At 55.8% G+C, this 19,810-nt stretch overlaps 1 protein-coding gene across 2 annotated transcripts in view; it reads right to left on the reverse strand.

The window, feature by feature from the left end:
• Window positions 1-19,810, reverse strand: part of GRAMD4 (GRAM domain containing 4) — an 84,517-nt gene that overhangs the window by 57,894 nt on the left and 6,813 nt on the right. Inside the window, exon 1 of one of the 2 annotated variants that reach the window (XM_087448731.1) lies at window positions 14,670-14,689. The exons of the other annotated variant lie outside the window; for it this stretch is intronic. The gene's annotated coding sequence lies outside the window, so the exon portion shown is untranslated. Of the gene's footprint in view, window positions 1-14,669; window positions 14,690-19,810 lie in introns of those variants that run through there. 2 annotated transcript variants of the gene reach the window in all.

The raw sequence follows: 19,810 nt of genomic DNA on the forward strand, positions 1-19,810 counted from the left end.
ATGTGCACAGCCCTCTTCCCCCATGTCCCCAGAGCGCTCTGGCTCAACAACCTGGGACCCAGCACAGTCCTTCACCTCAGTGTCCCCGGGCCCAGCAGGTGGCCTGGCAGAGAATGAATGGGTGAGTGAGGCGCATTTTAACGCGCTTCCTGGTCCCTGGGTAAATCCCAGACCAGAGAAAACTCAAACAGCCCCTCAGGTGAAAAAGGCCTTTGTGCCCTGACAAACCACCTGTCCTGCCGGCAAGTTTTTTTTGTTTTTTTTTTTTTAACTTGGCCCATCTGAGGCCACAACGCCCTCCCCCTGGCCCACCAGGACTCTCACCAGCAGACCAAGCCCCAGATATTACAGGCCTGGCATGGGGCTGTCCAGCATGGCATGCCACGAAAGGCCTTCTGTGTTTAAAACAACACACAGCGAGGAGACGGTGGAACCCACATTTCCTGCTCTGCTGGCCAAGAAATGGACGCAGCCCAGGGCAGGGCCGGTCAGCAGAGGGGCCTGGCTGGCTGCCCAGCCGCCCTGATTTATGCCTCTGCTGCAAAACTCATGTCCAGTGAAAAAGAAAAAAACATTTAAAAAAAACCCCAAACCTCCAAGTCCTCTTCACACCTGCTGTCCAGATGAGTGCCAAGCTCCAGTGGGTCGACAGACCTGCATTACACAAGCGTCTCCTGGCTGGCCCGACCACCAGTGGGCTCTGCAGGCGGAGCGAGACAAGCTGTGTGTCAGCGCTCCATAACCCACGTCCCCAGGCTCAGGACTGTTGCGGGGCTTGGTCACCATCTAGGGGGATTACGGACAGAGACTAGCGAGGGGGCGGTGAAAGCCTCATACACTGGGGCACCAGGTGGTCACGGGTTTTAATGAGCACCTACTAGCATCAGATGCGGTCCCCTGCCAGATGCAGAGCGCCGACCTTCCTCCTGGAGCAGGAGGCGCCCCCCTAACCACGGAGGAGGAGAATGCGCCACGGTGAGTGGGGGATAGACAGCAAGGGCCAGGGAAGGCTGCCCTGAGGAGGCGGTGGCTACACTGAGGGCTGCTGGTACCAAGAAGCCGGCCCGTGGGCTGCAGAGGAAGGCACTCCAGGAAAAGAGAGCAGCACCCACAGACTCCTGACCCCAGAACAAGCCAGAAGGGAACGGTGGGGGCGGGCGGGAGCAGACGAGGCCGTGGCGAGGTGCTGGGTCATAGCCGGGCTGGGGAGAGATGGCAGCCTGACCCGGGCAGGCAGATCACCCGACGGGAGGAGCAGGGCAGGGAGCAGACCAGGATAATCCACCCCCACCTGCAGTAATTCGACTAACAGCCAAGCTCCACTGAGAAGCAGCACATGCTAATGCTTCCACGCCCAGCCTCCTTGAATTCTTAACACCAGCCCAGGGGACTTGACTCCTGGCTCCTCCATGCCTTGTCTCTGGGCCTGGCATTCAGTGAGGACGTGACAGATATTAGCTGCTATTATTATTATATATTATTATATATAATAATACAGAAGTCCCCTTTTTAAAGAAAGGAAGAAACTGAGATTCAGAGAGGGAAGTCACAGACATTACTAGGTGGCTCCTGCCTGTCCATCGAGACTGGCTCTCGGGCCAGCCTGGGGGACCAGGGCAGCCAGGCTCTCAGAGGTCCAGCCTGGTCAGCAGAGCTGCAGATTCACCATATTCTCAAGCAAACGCCTGGGCCTGTTTTCCAGCACCCACGGCCAGGGAGCGTAAACCACAGCCATGGAGGCCACAGAGAACGGCATGGTGGTTCCTCAAAATATCAAAGAGGATTACCATAGCATCCAGCAATCCTACTTCTGCGTATACATCCAAAAACCCAAGTATCCATCAATAGATGAATGGCTAAGCAAAATGTGGTCTAGCCAGAAAACGGAATAGTATTCAGCCTTAAAGAGGAAGGAAATTCTGCAATACAATACTACATGGACTAACCTTGAGGACATCACACTAAGTGAAATAAGCCAGACAGAAAAGGACAAATCCTGTATGTTTCCATTTGCATGAGGTCCCTAGAGGAGTCCAATTCATAGACAGAAAGTAGATGGTGGGGCCAGGGGCTGGGGAAGGGGGATGAGGAGTCAGTGTTTAATGGGACAGAGATTCAGTTGGGAAGATGAAAAAGTTCTGGAGATGAATGGTGATGGTCGCACAACAACGTGAGTGTACTTAATGCCACTGAACTGTACACCTAAAATGGTTAAAATTGTAAGTTTTATGTTATGTATATTTTGCCACATATTGATGTGTATATTATTTATACATATTGTTATGTATATTTTGTCATACATATATATATGCAGAGAGAGAGAGGAGAGAGACCATCTGCAATCCTCTCTAAAATAATCTACAAATCTAACGTGATTCCCCTTTAAAAAAAAAAAAACAATTTTAGAGAAAATAAGACAAGCTGAGTCTAAGGTTTATAAGGAAAAATAAATAAACTGAATAGCCGGGAAAATTCTGAAAAGCAAGAGTGACGGAGGGAGACCAGCCCCACCACAGAATAAAACATGATGCAGCTAGAGTCATCTTAGAAGTGTGACAACGGTGTATGAACAGATGGCAGAGCCGTGGAACAAACCAGAATGTACAGAAACAGACCTAGACCCAATTGGGATCAAAGTGGCACTTTAAATTGGAGCAGGAGAGGCACATTATTCAACAAACGACTTTGGGATATCCAGGCAGCTATGAGGAAGAAGATAATGTTGAAGCCACACCTCACACCTTCCCAAAATAAATTCAAAACGGAGCAAAGATTTGAGTGTGAAATAAGGAAAGCAATAAAGCAGCCGTGGGGGTTCCAGAGCCTTGGGACTGGACAGGGCCTTTCCAAGCAAGAGATGACACACAGTACAAGAGAAGACAGATTACACCAAAAACAAGTTTCTGAAAAACCTCCGTAAGCAGTCAAAGATAAATGATAATCTAGGAAAAAACATTTGCAACACATATTACAAAGAATTAATGTGTCCAATGATGATAAACAGCCAAGTAGAAAAATGGGCAAGATATAAAAGATAGTTCACAGAAAAGGAAAAACAAACAGTTCTTAAACATTCGAAAAGATGATTTACTCGCACTTATAAAGAGAGAAATACAAATTACAATGACACTGAAAAACCATTTTCCCTAACACATCGGCAGACAGCGTGTGGGTGTGAGGACAGGGAGACAGGGTCCCCCTGCTTGGAGAACAGAGTGGAGGGCAATCTTGCAACATCCAGTAAAACGACAATTTCCTTTCCAGGAATCTCTCTTACTCACAATTGCAAAACCATGGACGGGCAAGGGTCTTTCACCCCAGAATTGTTTTTGTCATAACAAAAAAGGGCTGGATGCACCCTCACGTCCACCAACGGGGGACAGCCACACAAGGCAGACCCTGCGACTGGAACAAGGAGGGAGGACCCCACGTCCTGCTGGAGAGCTCGCCGTCGCAGCACACTGCCACCTGCCAGGACAAGGCCTCACCAGTGTGAGCTGCCATCTCTGTACTGGAGAAACGGGGGGAGGTCGTCATAAGTTTCAACTCCCTTTTTTATTGAGGTCACATTGGTTTATAACACATAAATTTCAGGGGTACATCATTATATTTCGACTTCTGCATAGACTGCATTGTGTTCACCAAGTCTAGTTTCCATCCGTCACCGTTCACATGTGCCCTTGACCCGTTTCACCCTCCCCTACCCCCTTCCCTCTGGTAACCCCCAGTCTGTTCTCCATATCTCTGTGGAGCGGGGCCATCATAAGCTTCAGCCCCTTTTGAGTACTGAATCCTGAACGCATAGACTATTCCATAGTAAACTAAGTTTTAAAATTAAATTTTTAAAATAAAAGAAATAAGAAGGAGTTAACAAAAATAGAAAAAATGAGAACGAGAACCTTCATTCACCAGCAAAGAGAAATCTCTCCTGACGGTAAACCAGCGGTTCTCAGTGTGGTCCAGGAACGCTTGGGGTCCCCACGACCCGTTCAGGGGACCCACGGGGCCACAACGACTTAACAGCAATCCTGAGACATGCTGTGCTTTCCGCACTTGCTCCTGGGTGGCCCCACGGCGGGAGGTGGCGGCAGATGACACAGAAGCCGGAGAACCCAGCTGTCTCCATTTAACCAGACTGCAGAGGCCGGCAAAACCGCCAGAGGCCTCTTCACTGATTTCTTTCTTTGGGGGGGAAAATAATATTTTAAGATAAAACTATGCCATTCATGTTAACATGTAACGTGTTTACAGTCGGCAGTTTTCGATAAATTAATAAATGTTTTTTAATTTCTTAGTTTTCATTTCTAATACAGTAAAGACGGACAGACACAACCCACATAAACCCAGGCTCTCTGGTGACCTCACTAACTCACGACTATAACGGGTTCCAGGGCCAGAGAGTCTGAGAACCGCCAGCCTATCCCAGTGATTCCAGGGAAGGGGTGCAGGGACAGGCTTGGAGACTGTGCTCTGAGGGCGCCCCGGTCAGCCCATGGCTCTCTCTGACCCTGGCCCAGGCCGGGGGTGGCTGCAGCCGGGGCCCGGTGGGGAGCTGTGTCCACACACCGCCTGAGATGCCAGGTGAGGGCACAGAGCTGGCCTTGGACGTGCAGCAGGTGGACAGCAGGACCAGCCTGTCTCTACCACACCCCTGCACCTCACTGACCCGCTCACCCAGCACCCAGCACTGTGGGCAGCAGCTCAGGGCTCTCGTGCACACACACGCAACACGCCCTGGCATGACCTCTGTCGGGCACAGGATGGAAGGGAGCAGTGGAGGAGGAGGAACCCAAGGGTCCCCAGGGGCCGGGGTGAGGGAGGTGGGCTATGGGGCTGGAGAGGGTGTGGCTGATGGGGGTGGTCCAGGCCAGCCCAGCGCCTGAGCACTGCCCTGATCCGTGTCCACCATGTGTGTTAAGAGGAACCTCAGCGGAGGACGGCAGAGCTCACGGCACGTGCACTGAAGGCTAGTCAACGTGACGTCACACCACTAGGAAAGGCGGATCACCACTGCCCCTGCTTTACGGGTAAGGAAACTGAGGCACAGAGAGAGCCACACAGCAAGGGAGGGGCAGCACCCCCCCGCTCTTAACCAGCGGCTACATGGCCTCCCTGGTGTCGGCCCAGACGCCATAAGCCTCACACCGTGGCCACACCAAATCTGCACACCCCACCTCACAGAACCGCATCCTCTCTCCTCCACCTTAACCTTATCCCTTGGGGTTCAGGCCAGAGCAGGAGTCCCCAAAAGTGTACGCTTCCTCCCCTTGCAGTCCCGGTCAGCTTCAGCATCACAACCATCTCCCAGGCACACCACCATTTCCCAACCTCTATCTGTTTACAAACACCCTCCCTCCACCCTCCCTGCCTTTGGGTCTTATGCACCTTTCAGGGGCCACAGAAGTCTCCTCCTCCAAGAAGCCCTCCCTGACTCCCAGGTCCACAGGAATCCCTCCATCAGTGAACACTCCAAGCCCTGGGGCACATAGGCTCACACACCTGCGTGTGCGTGGATGCACACCACCTTGTACCGCTGCCTTCTCCATGCCCACCCTGCCCTTCTGCAACCCGGTGTGCACGGTGTCTGTAGTTCTCATCACCCAGCAGCCCCCCGTGAGGGGCCGTCAATCACACGCTCAGCACAGCAGAGATTGCAATTCAGCAGGCACATCAAGGCCTTTTCGGTAAAGGGACCGCGTGAGCCTGGAGCCAACAGGTGCTACCGTCCTCCGAGACAGCCTGCCTGAGAATGAATGGAACACAGGTAATGCAGAGGGAGAGAAGACAGGAAATATCAGAACAAAGAAGGGGAACCAGAGACACTGCCCGAGAGCCCCAGGCCGGCAGCCCCACACCCCCACACCCCAGGACCTGTGTCTCCAAAGGGCCCCTCTGCTTAAGCGAGCCTGCGGTGGGCCCCTCTGTCCTGGGCAGACAAGACGACCCTGCGCTTTGGGGAGACCCTCGACAGTGGCCTGACATCCTGCCGCTCGGGGAACGGGAGGAGGGTGACAGCACCCGGGTGACACCTGTGGGACGTGGTTATAAGTGGTGGTGACATTCTCAGCAGAGTGCAGACATCGCTGGCCTCAAGAAATCAAGGCATGAACAGTCCACTTCCAAAGCAGACACTCTGGGGAGAATAATTCTATGACCAAAGGACTCCTCTCTCCACAGGCCCCTCTGACAAATTCTGTAAACAGCAAGCTTTCCGGGCGCCTTTAAGGTGAGATCAGATTTGCAATCATCCACATTATCGGCAATTCTGCACAAAGAATGCACCGCTGGCAGAGAGATGCACCCGGGTTCTCCTAAATCCCTCGAGAGGAGGTGCCCACACAGGACAGCCTTTGGACGGTCACTTTCCTACAAAGGGAATTAAAAAACAAAACGTGTGCTTGGGCCGGCCCCGTGGCCTAGCGGTTAAGTGTGCACGCTCCGCTACTGGCGGCCCCGGTTCGGATCCCGGGCGCGCACTGACGCACCGCTTCTCCGGCCATGCTGAGGCCGCGTCCCACATACAGCAACTAGAAGGATGTGCAACTATGACATACAACTATCTACTGGGGCTTTGGGGAAAAAAAAGGAGGAGGACTGGCAATAGATGTTAGCTCAGAGCCAGTCTTCCTCAGCAAAAAAAGGGGGATTAGCATGGATGTTAGCTCAGGGCCGATCTTCCTCACACACACAAAAAAAAATAAATAAACAAAACGTGTGTGCTTCAGGAGAACAAACGTGGCAGAATCCATCGGCTTGTGTGGCTGTGATGCTTTATGGGGCTGATTTGTGGAAATGTTTTAATCTCCATCTTCCACAGAGAATCAAGAATCTCATTCCAGAGTACTGAGAGAATACGTTAGGTGCAGGTTATGGCACCAGGCGATGTTAATTCTTTAAAAAATAAGCTCCAAAAGCACGCTACGAAAATAATGGCTCAAGGCTTGAAAAGCCAGTGGCTGTCTCTGTGCCACGTCATTAACAACACAGCTACTAACACACACAGGCCCCACCAGCGCCCTCAGCCCCATCTACTGACACAGCTTCCAAAACTCTGCCTCCTGTGTGCTTGGAAATCCTCTCAAAGTCTCAGGGTGTCCTGACCTGGCCCCACACCTCAGTCTGCTCCTGCGACAGACAGTTCCCCAGGACCCCCATCCTGCCCAACACCCCCCCCTCCCCCAGGGGCTGCAAAGCACTGGGCGTGGGCACCACAGGCGCCCCCTGGCCGAGCTCGCACCCCGGCCCTCCCCACTGGGCCTTCCAGCGAGGCTGAAACTCCTGCCTCTGGCGTCCACCTCTCCGGTACACACCTCCCTGCGCTCCTGTCTCCAGCCCCATTCGCTCCTCCTCCTTCAGTTCCGGCAGGGAATGGCCGCACAGCTGATAAAGGCGCCTGTCCCGGACAAGCCTGCTCGGTCCTCACCTCCTTTGCAGGCAGGAGCGAGAGGACCCCGCTTTCAGCAGCAGCTTCTGTTTCCGGCATCAGGTATACCTGCCCCCTAGCTGTGCCGCACCCCTCATCTGACCACAGGGTCTCCCCACCCTACAGTTGAGGGTGGGGCCTCCTGAACAGGCCCCTGTCCCCAGGAAGTCCTCCAGAGCTCAGCTAGCCAGAACCCAACAACCTGGACCTCTGAGCAGCCAGAATCCAGTATCAGCAAATCAGACCAATAACCAGCATTTCCACTCTTAAGAGGCAGGGGAGGGAGCTGCTTACAGGGTCCCGTCAGGATGTATCGCAGACAACGTTCCATACGTTCCATGTCAGAATCCCCAGGCAAGATGACGACTCCCTCCCTTCCTCCAGCAGCCATACTCCTGGACTCCACTCACCAGAGCAGAGGAGACCCAAACGTCTCCCCAGACTTTCCACCAAAGTTTGACCAAAAAAAGGCCACCACTGCCAAACCCTTAATGGAGTAAAATGCGACTAATCAGAACACACCACCTTCTACTGCATCCTAAAGGCAGGTTGTGCCAGCAGATGGTGGATAAAAACCTACATTTCATACGAACTTGCCCCCAGAATAGCAACCCGCAAACAAAGCTGCACTTGTCCTAATTAGCACCCTGCCAGAAGATCACCTGAAACATGAGGGAGCCACTCAATGGAGGCCCTCGAATCCAAGTAAGACCCCCCACTCACCACATCATCTCAGTCCCACACGCCATGGGGCCTCAGACCATTTTCTCTTTAGGAAAACCCAACATCAAACTGAAACAACTCTCTTGAACATTTCCTTGCTTGTAGCAGGCCTTCTGCCAGGATCAGCACCAGGGTCCAGCGAGGGCTGGTCTTTGAGGCTGGCTCCAAGACCTGCACCTGGCGAGGCCTCAGGGCTGCGCTGGTCCAGCCGCCAGCATCAGGGAACTTTCTCGGCTCTGCTCTCCTGCCAGTGCCAGTTAGCCCTCTCCGTCCTCTGCCAAAGGGTCCAAAGGTCTGGCAGTGGATTCCCAGGGGAGGGCAGGACTCATCGAACACAGGCGTGGAAACCTAGCCTAACCAGACTAACAGGTTGGCAAAACTGGGAAGGGTGGTTTCCAGTGCAACCTGGAGTTGACAGCTGAGCCAATCCTGCAGCCATCAAAGTTCTGCAACGGGGAGGCCTCAGTGACAGTGGTAAGGCTCCAAGGTGACAAAGGAATGCTGCCTTTGGAGCCTAATCTCCAGATTCCAAAAGGAAACAAAATGCCAACAACTGGTTCAACCGAGAAGAGAGAAAGACCACCCGAAGCCCCTGCCAAGGTCACAACACCCCCACGTGCCCAGGGGGCTCGGGCTCCACCCGCATGGGAGATGGGTGACACATCCTTCAGTTATCACACAGGTGCTGTGGCCTGCGGCCCATGACTCTGCAGGAGGGCTGCCCTGACAGCGGTCATCCCAACCACGCTCACACCTGCGGAAACTGATGGCTCTGGCCTCACCAATGCGATGTAAGCAGGTAAGACGCCAAGTCCGGGTCTCTTCTCCGGGAGCCGGGACGGCACTCCGCGTCCTCCCAGCCAGTTCAGGGAGAAGTGGCAGAGAGGAAGCTGCCGTTAGCCGGCCCCCTGACCTCCCGGGCACTGGACCTGCGCACAAGTGATTCCAGCAGTATCCACTAAGTGCCTTTCAATGAAGTCAATCCATCTGGTACGCTGGGTCAGCACTTTGGCGTGAGTGAGTGAGTGAGTGAGTGTGTGTGTGTGTGTGTGTGTGTGTCCGGCCCCTCTCATCAGGATGGCAGGCTCAACTTTACCCAGGCGCAGGCTCATTTTTACGGGCTGTGAGGCCCCCAGCTGACCCCCATTCCTTCCCCCAGCGTCCACCTCCTCAGCTCCCTGGGTGAGCCAGTGGCGGGGAAGAAAAGAGCAACGGACTAGAGGCCGTGGACGTGCAGGACCCGGTTCGGCTGCCAGCCATGGACAAGTTGTCCACCCTCCCTCACCTCCGCTGGACGAGTGACACCTGCCCGTGAGCCTGGGCTCGGGGGCTCTCTGCACATCCGCATCTTGGCCCCCCAGTAGGCACAGAGGACCCGTGATGATGGGGGTGTTTAGCCAGAAGACCTGCTCCCCTGGAGATGGCCAGGGCGTCTCAGGCTGGGGTGTGGGCACCCGGAGGGGTCAGGGGTGTTGGGGCAGGAAGAGGGGCCTCCACGGCCATGCCCGTCTGACCCCAGCCGAGGGCTGAGCTGCCTGATGGGAGCCCATCTTCCTCTCAGGGTTCTCCACTCGGGAACCCCAGCACCTCTACCGAGCTCAGAACGTCTGGGGCATCGCCTCGCTTTTCCAGAAGCACGGGTAGCCCTGGCCAGCCCCATGGGCTACAAGATGAGGGTCCTGAAGGTGGAGAAACCATCCCTAAAGGCAGATTCACAGCCCAGGATACCAAGGTCACCCCCCTCCATGGCAACCACATGAAAAGCTTGTCCCAATGGCCAATTTCTCCCAAACCACCTCTTGGATTGTTCTGGAAACCTCAGGCAATGAGACCTGCTGAGGCAGGTTCTCTCACAAGTCTTGTGTTGCTCAGCCTCTCTCTGGTCAGCTTCCAACCCTGCCCTGACGCCCTGACGCCTGAGGACACGCCCTCTGCACCTGCCTCCCCTGCTCCCAGGTGCCCACGGACGCCTGCGCAGTCTCTGAGCTGAAGGGCACGTTTTTCGGGACCTGGTCTGCGGGCCCCACACTAGGAGGGGCACAGGACACACTTCCCTCGGTGCTTTGCCTCCTGGCGGCCCCCTCCCAGCTCCAGACTCCCTGTGCTGCCCCTCACACCCTCAGTTTGCAGGGGCTCCAACCTTCCCCTTCATTCCCAGGGAGACGTCCCTTGCCCAGGACCAGCATGGCCCCAGCGTCCATCTCCAGCCGACCTCCTCCCAGGCCCCAACCCCCAACTAGGGCTGTTTCTACATCTGAAACTTTTGGAAACTCCTGCCCTCTGGGCTTATCCCCCTGAGGTCCCTCACCACCCACGGGGATCACCCCTTCCTCTGTCAAGGGCCTCAGAGAGGTCCAGGAGCCCACCTCACCCCAACTCTCCTCTGGCCACTGCTGGCCTCTCCCCCATGCCCCACACACCCCTGATCACACCTGGCCCCTCACACCTGTGTGCTTCCATACCTGCCCTAGCCTAGAATGTTCTTCATCATCTCTCTACCCCCCAGCCCACCTGGTCTGCCCAGACCACTTCTACCAGTCCTTCAAGATTCAATCACAAAAGAGGGGCAGGGAGGGGGGACCCGCCCAGGGAAGACGTCAGGCCCGACGAATGAGGCAGCAGTAACAAGAGAGCGCGGTGTTGGCCCAAGAAAGGTACACACGAGGAGACAAGGAACCAAGAACAGTGACAGAGAGAGCTGGGGCAAGGAGGTTGGGAGAGCATTTGGGTTGACGATGGTTATTGTCAAGATCCTAGCTTCTGCTTCAGAGGTGAGCTCCAGGGTGCCTATTATATTAAAATAACTAAATAAACAGATAAGAGGGTCCCACATGACCAATGATAGCAGCAGACCATGACCCAAGGTGACAACTTGGGTTGTTGTCAAGGGTGACAACTTATCCAATTCTATGTACCCGAGGTCCACGGGGAGGGCCGGCCCCGCGGCCTAGTGGTTAAGTTCGGTGCTCTCCGCTTCAGCAGCCCAGGTTCAGTTCCTGGGCACGGACCGACACCACTTGTCAGTACCATGCTGTGGCAGTGACCTACGTACAAAATAGAGGAAGACTGGCACAGATGTTCTTAGCTCAGGGTGAATCTTCCTCAGGAAAAAAAAAGAGACAAGAGAAAGAAAAGGATTCAGCTCACAAGTCTCTCCCCTCTTAAAAGTCTCCTCTAACCCAATATATGCTGCTACGGAAACTGGGCCACTTACGGCATCGCTGGTCCACACCTGCCTCCCCCACTACGGGCACTCCTCAAAGAGGGCACTGCTGGGATCCACTGACCCGCCCTCCGCCTGCAGCAGGGCCAGCAGCTAAGGGCCCTCGAAGAACATTTGCTACATGGACAGGAGCATCAAATCTCTCCTCTCCATCCAGCTGCACAAATCTGCCTCCCATTAACACCTCCCATTAAGACCGCCGACAACCAGGACACCTGCTGGCAAGCTTCTGGCTCAAACTGAGGTCCAGGGGAGAAGCGCTGGGCAGGTTGGAATCCAGCCACAGCTCACCGGCCTCGAGGTCAGAATTCATGAGGACTTGCTAAAGGTTTCTGTAAGCTTTACCTTCTGCTATTGGTAAAGAGAAAGGGTCTTGGATCAAACAGTCAACGACGTTTCATGCTCCTGCCGCAGAAACGTTATTTTCAAGCATTTGAGAACAGTGTAGATAAAATCAATTCCTTTTATGGTTTTGTTAAAATGCTTTCTTTTTTAAAAAACCTGCATGGAGAGAGTTCTAATTTAGGTTATGTTGGTGCACAGAAATAATCACAGAGTAGGGTTTATATCTTCTAATTATACAGAATTTAGGACAAAATACTCATGTAAGTGATTCTGAAATACTTTATAAATACGTCATAATAGGCTCTTCTTATTGCCAAGATTTTTAAACTCCACGCAGCAGGGCCACCTCTATATGGAGAAGGACCAGCAGCAGTTCCCTCTGTGATGCCGGCCGCATCCTGGAAGCTCAGGGTTCGGGTACCCCAAACATGGGGAGTTTGTAAAAGCCAGTCGCAGGGCTGGTCCCGATAAATGTAAGCCACAGAAATCAAAGACTCTCGGCATGGAAATCCTGCTCTGAACTTGGGTCTCCTGCCCATGTAGAAGGATGCGGCTCCTCCCTGGTCTGATCCAACCTGAACGGTGAAGACACTCGGGAGAGAAACAAACCCGGCCTGGCCCCAGTTGTGAAGGACCGCATCAGGCTCGAGGCCGCTGTGGAGCTTTCTCGCTATGACTCAGTGCAAACAACTCATTTCACTATTTTTAATCACACAATTAAGCTGACAATTATTATGAATATACATTTGCATAACTTAAAAAGAGAGTAAGGCAGCCGGGTGGGGGCAGTGGAGGTGGGCCTCAGGCCGAGGGAGCCTGGGGGGACGGGGTTTGGACTCGGGGTGACAGGCATCAATGGGCTCTTCTCAAACATGCACTGATGCCCTCAGCCAGGAGCTGGGGACACAGGGCCAAGTGGGACAGTGCTGCCCACCTCGAGGAGCCTGCCTTTATGGGGAACGGCCCGACAGGCCATCGATGCCACTGACCCTTCCCATCCCTCTGTGGCCACAGTTGACTGCAGAGGGCAGGGGAGGGGACACAGGCTATTGAGTGGGTGTGACTCGGGACATCAGCAACGACTCTGGCAGCACCAGCCTTGCTTACATTTGGTAAATGTGGGGTCGAAACCACAGCCCATTTTCTGATGCTGCAGCAGAGTTCATTTTTTTAAGCCCCGGATCAGAGAACGTTAAGATAAAGAGGATTCCACAATCACCCACTGGGCCCCGGCACTGAGACAAGGAAGGACACGGCCCGGGATGTAGTTACCCGCCCCGGGCCCGTCAGCCCTGGGCACCTGGCTCCCATTCCAGCCCCTGCCTTCTCCAGCTGTTTTTCTGAACTAGAAACCTCGTCATCCTCAGCTGTCCTCAGACAGATGCTGAGGGCTCTCCCTCCCAACCTCTCTGACCTCCTATCCCCCCGGGCCACGGCCTCTCTCCCGTGCGGTCAGCATGCACTTGGTCCCAAGCTCTGGGTTCCTCCCCTCCCCACCCCCTGCCAAGCCACCCAAGCCGGGTCCTGAGCAACCAGCAAACACCCACCAACCAGGCGTACACAGTGGCAACCCGAGGCCTGGGTCGCATACGCAGCCCGAGGGTCACCTCCTCCTCCGGCAGCCGCTCCTGACCAGCCCCAGCCTGGGGGTTAAGGAGTACCCCCCCCACCCCCAGCACCTTCTCAGCTCTCTGCCAGAAGACCAGGTGTCCTGTAGTTCCTGGGGGACCAGAGACAGCAGGCAAGGCATGGACAGGCCTCCCCAGTACTCAGCGTGGGGGACAGTCTGCGTGTCCCCCAGAGCTGCACACTCCAGACTCCTGCTCGGCCCTTCCTGCCTCGGGGAGGAACCGAGGGCTGCAGGCCCATTCAGGCCACAAAGGGTGGTGCAGACGTGCCAAGGCCCTGCTGACTGCCGCTGGCTCGGCCATCCAGGCCAGTAGCAGGGGGGTGACAGTGGCCTTTGCCACAGGCCTACCCTCAAGGAGCTCACGGTCTAGTACGGGAGACCCATCCCCACACAAGTCTTGAGCCAGACAGGGAGGAGGGCCGTGGGGCTGGTCAGGGGGTCAGGGAGGAGTCTGACAATTTGCAACTGCAGAATGGGTATTGACAGGACAGCCTCTCTGAGAGGGTCGGGGGAGGTGGGGGGAGGTCCACGGTCCACGGACAGCATGGTGGGGCCCTTGGGTACACACACAGAGAGGGTGGGTCACCCAGAAACCTGAGGGGTGGGCCAGGTGAGAAGCGTTAAGGGTCCACACAAGGCCCAAGAATGGGTAACAGAGAGGACAGCTTCCATCTTTTATAAAACACTTAAATAAACCCAAAAGAAGTGGGCAGGGTGGGACACGGACAAGGGCATGGGCCCTATGGGCAGCAGAGCTGCTTCAGCGGCTTACCCAGGACTTCTCCGACCCCCCACTTTCTCACCTGCAAAATGGGGACGATGTGGCCCCTTCCGGGGTGGTTGGGGGGGCAGCCACCCACATACATCCCTTGGCACCCAGAGACGTTGAGATACCGGCAACCACCCGGCTCATCCTCTCCCTGGGGCATCCTCGGGCAGCCATCCCCGTGTCCCCCAATCAGCCCAGCCCCCCACCACGCTGTCCACCCTGGGGCCACGTGAGGTGGGGTCTGTGATGTCCAGGGCTCACCTCCCTTCCCCCCAAATCCAGGGCTCATCTTAAGATGGCCAATTATCCAAATGCAGCAGGCGGCTATGTGAAGGCAAAGGATCAGGTGTGGGGCTTTCCACAAGCTTAGAAAGTGGCTGGCGAGTGGCCATGTCTCCCCTTTTCTTGCCTTCATACGGCCTGGCCCACCCCGCAGACATCAGCATGAATCCGGGGTCCTCTCACAAACACGGAGCAGACCTCAACCTCCAGGATGCCGGCCACCTCCCTTTTCCATGCTGCCTGCTGCCTGCCCAGCCGCCCTCATGCTCCTCACCTGTCAGATGGGGTGGTGCTGCTGGGCAGTCACGAGGATTCCCAGGCCTGCTCCTCCCCGACTCCCTCCCTCCGCACTGGGCACACGCCCTGTTCTGGCAGCAGATGGGGGATGTTGGGGCTGATCTCCCAGGGCCAGCCCACCCCAAGAGTCGCAATTCTAGATGGCCCGCCTAGAACTCCACGCTCGGGCTTGGGCAGCCCAGGTGGAGCCCACGCTGCCTCCCCTCCCAACCCTGCCCTCCTCAGGCCACCGCCTGTGCCCCTCCAGGACTGCACTGACCCCCTTGCCCCCAGGCCCTCCCGGCAGGGGGGTGACCCTTGGACACAGGCCGTCCCGGCAGGGAGCAGTGGGAGCAGGATGGCCCCTCCCGCCTTGCCTTCCTCCCGGCCAGCAGCTCCACCCCTGATGCCCAGGGCTTTCTGGCACTGACTCATCTTTCACTTCCTCTCCACCTAACGGCAGCTAAGTTACACATCTTCCTGGGCTCTAAGGACCAGGAAGACCACCAGTCAAGTTCACGCCTTTCAATTCTACTCGGGGTCAGCACCTTTGGTCCCTGCTGCTAGCCCTTCCCCTCCGTATCTACCCCCATACACACACACTTGTAGATGTTTACACCTTATCTAACTTCTGATGGAATTCTTCTGATGTGAGTCACACGGCTCCCTGCATTCTTAAGCAGTGGCTGTTGAACAAAATATGGCTTTTTTTCCTGATCTGGGATACGCTCAGCATGCCTGCGATATGCTCACCCAATATGACAGGACAGGATAGGGCCTGGTGGCATGCCACAGCAGGCAGCACAGGTCACATCCTCAGAGTGGCCTCCCGTCCAGCCCACCTGTCTTGTCCCTGACCCTCCTCTCTGGGTAGAACAGGAAAGGGGCTTCAGAGACCGGCCCCTGGACACCAAGCCTGGGCGCTGAAGCCAGCACAGGACCCCAAGGACGTGCCCAGAGGGGTCTTGAAAGAGCAAACAGCACGGCCTCAACCTGCCCAAGCAGATGGGCAGTGTCACTAGGGACAGCCGGGCGCTCCTCCTCCCCGCCCCACACGCGTGAGCCTCAGTCCCACTTCTCGGATGGTGTGCGTGTGAGATGAGGCACGCACCCCCCCGACTTCTCAGCAGCAGCTAGGAGCACAAGACACAACCGCCACGCATGGACGCTGTGGCCGCCCCATAGCATTAGTTATAACCTGGCTCTTCTAAGAGTGAGGTTCTGGGTTTTGTAATGTTGAAGGTTTGTGTGCTTTTTTAACTACTCAAATTGCTTCAGAGTTTTAAATGCCAAACTCCCCAGGCAGAGGCCAACACCGACACGCATCTTCCTCTCTCTGCCATCCCAAGGGCCCTCTGAGCTGCTGGGCCATCTGCTCCTTGACTCCTTGGCTGTGGGAAGGACTTAGGCCACGCCATCCCTCAATGGTCAGGCCAGGCTCACCCCAGTGGGCCAGCAGGGGCTCCCCCTCCACGCAGACGCTGCCCCAGACAGTGGTCCCCAGGCAGCTGCCCAGGGTAGCTATGACCCCACAAACGATTGCAGTCACCCCAGAGCTCTGCATCCAGAGAAGGGAAATGCACCTCCAGGCGAGCATCACCCCGCAGCTGCCCGTGGCTGTCGCGTGGGACCTAGCCAGCCTACAATCTCAACTCAAAAAGCACGAGGGACAGGGCTGTGGCATAGCAAGGAACTGGGATGGGGGCACCAGTGGAGGGAGCCAGGGCGAGCAGGGAGACCCGGCCAGCAGGACCACAGCAGGCTGGCCCCACATCGGGCGGGTGAGCCTCACTCCCAGGAAGGGCCACTCGGGGATGAGGGCACCCCCAGCCCAGTGCAGCCCCACTCACCGAGCCCCCGGCCAGCTTCACCCGCTTCCTTACCTCCCCACCCCACAGGACCAGGGGAGACGCAGGGCCATCTCAGTGGGGCCCCCGCCGCCCAGCAGGGAGACAAGGGCATTCAGGACGCCCAGCCTGGGGGCACCCCCCAACATGGCCCGGAGACCCGTCCTGGCCCCAGCAGAGGTGCAAGCACACCTCTTGCTGGGTCTCCAGGAGCTGTGGACAGGAGCTGACCCTTGATAAGCTGAACTCGCAGGCCCCCATGCCAGCCCCAGCTGGTCCCAGGGAGGGAAGCATGGTGGGTGAGGCCTCACCTGGCCTGGCTGCTCCTCCTCACTCCTCCTCAGGCTAAACCCACCCTGTCCTGCCAAAAGTGCTCTTGTTCCCCCTTCTCTCACCCCTCTAGAAGCCTTCCCTGAACCCCAGGTGGGGTCAGGCCCCTCTGTCACACAGCCCCCACTCTCTCCATCTTCCCACCTGGTCTGGTCTCCCTCCTACTATGCCCTTCTTGAGGGCAACAGCTTCATTCATCATTCACCGCTGTCCGGTGCCCAGCACAGAGGAGATCCTCACGGGGACAGGGCACACAGCACACGCACAGGGGCTGCAGAATGCATGGGTGGGTGGGTGAGCCAGAGCCGAGGTCTTCCAGGCAACAGCTGGGGTGCTGTGGCCAGGAGCTCTCCCAGGTCCACGGCAGGATTTACCCAAGATCAAGAAAGCACAATGAGATCCTCTCAGATCATGAAAACCCTGTGTGGAAAACAGCACCACCGACGCGCGTAGTCAGTACGGTGTGAGCAGCGCCTCCCCACGCGTGTAGACGGCTCAGTCTACACAGAGCCTCCCCACGCATGTAGAGACAGCACAGTCAGCACCTCCCCACGCAGGTAGAGATGCCACGGTCAGCATGGCAGCTCTTATCCGCCACTCCATCACCTGTGTGCCACTCAAAGTGACCGCCATCACTGGTGCCATCCTCAGAAACCCAGAGCTCGGCCCATGACATGCACGCACAGGAACCCAAGCACTGCACCGGCCCGCGGGGTCTCAGTCCAGCGTCCTTTCCACCGTCCCTCTCATTTTATCTCAAAAGGGACAGGGGCAGAAAGGGACAACTGCCGTTCCAGGTTATCTTCCGAGCCTGCCCAGGCAGCCGCCCCTGAAACACAAACCCAGCAAACTCCCCGACTCGAGGCTGCTCTCAGGCCTCCTCAGCCCTGGGACTCCGGTGCCCGCCCCTGCCCACCCTGAGCCCTACAAAGGGTGTGCGGGCTCCCAACCTTCACATGCACTTCCTGCCTCTCACCCTCGCCCCTGGCTCAAAGAGTCTGCTCAGAAGCCCCCACCTGAAGCCCTCCTCCCCTGCCAAGAGGAGCCACACACGCTGCGGATAGAGCCCCACGGGGAAAGAGGAGCCGATGTGGAGCCCGCATCAGTTAGATGCAGAATTCGTTCAGTTCTCTCCTCTCCAGAAAGGAAACTGGTCTCAGTGCATGGCTGTCGCTCTGCAGAGCCACAGGGGGAAGTGTGCTCTTCCTTCAAAGGCAGCCTCCCGCTACAGTGTGAGTTCAGAGGTGGGGAGGAACCAGGCCCCGCCAGGATCTGAGTCAATGAGGCGTCAGAGCTCCAGAGGGTCCTGCTGGCAACCTTTCTCCTCACACCCGCTGAGGCCAGACCTCTGGGGTGTGTTCAAAATCAGCTCCACTTTCAAATGTCAAAGGGATGCCACGTCTGTGCCCATCCCCCCAGGCCCGGGCTGACTAGGCACAGCGGGGAGGCCCCCGCTTCTCCTCTGTCCCTCTCCCCGCAGGTCACAGACCATCTCGGGGAGGCAAGGGCCCTGCTGGCCTCTGGGGGGCCCATGCAGAGAACGCCTGTCAGCCCACGTTCCAACAGCACGCCAGGAGCCCAGAGGACTAAGAGGAAACTACACATGCACGCTGCACTCTGAGCCACGAAGCCACTTCCTGGGCCCAGGGTGACAACGCTGATCCCATTCTGCAGGTATCCTGGAATTGCAGGATTAAGTAAATGGATGGCAAACGGGAGGAGCCCCGTTCGTACTGCCGAAACGGATGTGTATTGATCAGCAAGGGGAGGAGGCCAGACAGATCCACGTGGTAACGATGAGACCACAGACTATGTCGTCAGGATGAACTCACATTTCAGTTAACACAGGCACAGACGGTGACACACAGATGCAGTTGCGGATGTGTGTGTATCCACGGTTAGTATACACACGTGTACTTCCTCATTCTGTCAGCCGAGAGGGCCCAGAGCAACAAAACCCCAGCAGCAACAAGCACACCCAGTGCCCAGACCTTGGTTTCTAAAACCATTCTCCAATGAAAGGAACCACGCTCCTTGCAGAACTGGCGGATTCTAGGGCTGGGGCAGGAAACACACATGATGAGCCTGGAGCACCTCGTAGTGCCAGAGAGTAAGGACGTGCCCACATCACCCCACCATAATGGGGGTACGTCAACTGAAAGAGCTCCCAGTGGCCAAAGCTGGACAACGTGACCCACAACATAAATAGAGTGGAAGTGCATTATAACTCAAAGTATAAAATAAGTAGACATGAATCCATACTGATATAAAAAATGATGGAATAAATTAATAAAACGGGGAGAAGAGACAAGATTCTCATGCAGAAGAATTCTAAATAATTTATGTAGACACTCTGTCCTCAAGGAGGTGCCGCATGACTCCCCGCCCCTTAAGAGCAGGCTGCACATGGTGACTTCCCCCAAAGGGGACAGTGTAGACGGGGAAAAAGAGGAACTCTGCAGTGGAGAAGCCTGACAGACACACCTGGGCCAGGTGACCCAGGTCCACACCACAGGGATCAGTCATGTTGACAGCACAGGCCCTGATGGGATGTGATGAGAAGGGGACTTCACCTCTTGGTCTTCCTCCCAAAACCCATGACCCCAGTCTAATCCTGAGAAAAACATCCAAATTCCAACAGAGGATTTCCAATTGTCCACACAAATTCCAATGGAAAGGGATCCTACAATATACCTGATATTCCTCAAGACTGTCAAGGTCATCAAAAATAAGAAAAGTCTAAGAAACTGTCCCAGCCCAGAGGAGCCTAAGGAGACAAGACAGTATCCAGGATGGGGTCCTGGGATAGAAAAAAGATGTTAGGTAAAAACTTTAAAAATCTGAATAAACTAAAGACTTCAGTTAATGTGTCAATACTGGTTCATTAATTGTAACAAATGTACCACACTAACACAACGTGTTAATAATAGGAGAAAGTGGGGGGGGGGGGGCGGGTATATGG

This window comes from Ceratotherium simum, chromosome 25 (assembly GCF_057802395.1).
Source record: "Ceratotherium simum simum isolate JZ-2026a chromosome 25, ASM5780239v1, whole genome shotgun sequence".
NCBI classification, from domain to species: domain Eukaryota; kingdom Metazoa; phylum Chordata; class Mammalia; order Perissodactyla; family Rhinocerotidae; genus Ceratotherium; species Ceratotherium simum.